Consider the following 1,563-nt stretch of genomic DNA (forward strand, 5'->3'; position numbering starts at 1 on the left):
GTGCCAAGAGTGTTGATTGTGGAGCCGAGTAAGCTGTAATTGTCAACAACTTCAATCTCTTCTCTGTCTATCATGGTGCTGCCAATTGGCCCAGTGGTGTGAATATTTGTCTTCTTGATGTTGAGCTTCAATCTGTATTGAAGAAGACAGTCCTTTATCTTATACAGCAAGCTCTTCAAGTCCTCCTCAGTTTCAGACATTCTCTTATATTTCTATTTTGAGGACTGTGACACCCTGCACCTGACTGGGGACCTGCCTCCCCAGTCCAGAGTCTCTTGTATAAACCTCATCTTACACTACCACCTGTTAGTCATGCTGTGGTGCTGGAAGCTATGCCACCAGAATTGCAAATACCAGCAGGGTCACTCATACTAAACAGGTTTCAGTGAGTTTTCCAAACTAAGCTGAAGTAGGGAGAAAGCCTGATTAACTGCTTCTGAAAATCAGTTAGCAAATACCCTATGCATCTCAACTGTTGAATTGACCTGTCATCAGGGGACCAGCTGCTGGGGAACACCATGTTTGGTGAAGCACAGGACAGGGTGAAGGAGAACCTCCGTGAGATGAGCTGGCACCATATCCACCATGCTGGCATGCTGACAGTCATGAGGATGACACAGGACTAGGCAAGGTTTCCTTCTGATGTGCATAAGGTCACCTTGAGGTGGAGTCACCTTAACGGTAGCTATCTGTTTGTATCTACCTTCCTTCAGAAGGGGAGGACAGTCTCCTTTCAACAAGGTTGGGACATAATTATTTAAAAGTTCACTTATTTGTCCTGATTTCAGCCCCAATGCAGAGATCTACCTTCAATGCCGCTTGACATCTTCAGTTTCTTCACTGCTCAACCCAGTCAGTTGTCACTTATCCACCGACCTCCCAGCTCAAAGCTTTTGCTGACTTCTGTTTTGTCTGCTATTGCCTTTTCACCTTTTGTGATTTATATCTTATTTCCCCTCTACATAATTTCATGACTATTTAAATGGAAATTGAATAGGAACAGAGGGTTCACATGTTCCATTCACTATATTGCTATTATTTCCTTAATATAAAGTTTAATTCTTAAGATGATGATGACATTGAATAATAAATAGATAAAGCAAATAGAAACTAGCCACAGTGGTTTGATATCAGACCATAGTCACACATTGTGACGGGGCGTGGTTAATTAATTTCATCTCGTTATGGATGACTGCATTTTTGTTCTGGCAATCAAGTATAAATAGTGGAGAGGACAGAACATAGGTTATAGAAGCGCTACCTGAGAGTAGTGGTCAACAAGGACCACGTAGACTTAAAAGGGTTTCATCATAATTCATTTCTGGTTTTGATGGACATATATCTTTTTAATTAAAAAATAAAAAGATAATGGGAATAGTTTCTCCCTCCTCATCATTACTTAAGTTTCTCTTCCAAACTTATTTTTGTGATTGTTGTGGTTGTTGTTATGTGCCATCGAGTCGTTTGCGACTCATAGCGACTCTATGTACAACAGCTCTAAACCGTGCTCTATCCTGTGCCAATCATTGCCTCTGACACACCCATCCCGAGTACCCCAGTCAC

The sequence above is a fragment of the Elephantulus edwardii genome, unplaced genomic scaffold, assembly GCF_000299155.1.
Source record: "Elephantulus edwardii isolate Elephantulus edwardi_28Jun2011 unplaced genomic scaffold, EleEdw1.0 scaffold00135, whole genome shotgun sequence".
NCBI classification, from domain to species: Eukaryota; Metazoa; Chordata; class Mammalia; order Macroscelidea; family Macroscelididae; genus Elephantulus; species Elephantulus edwardii.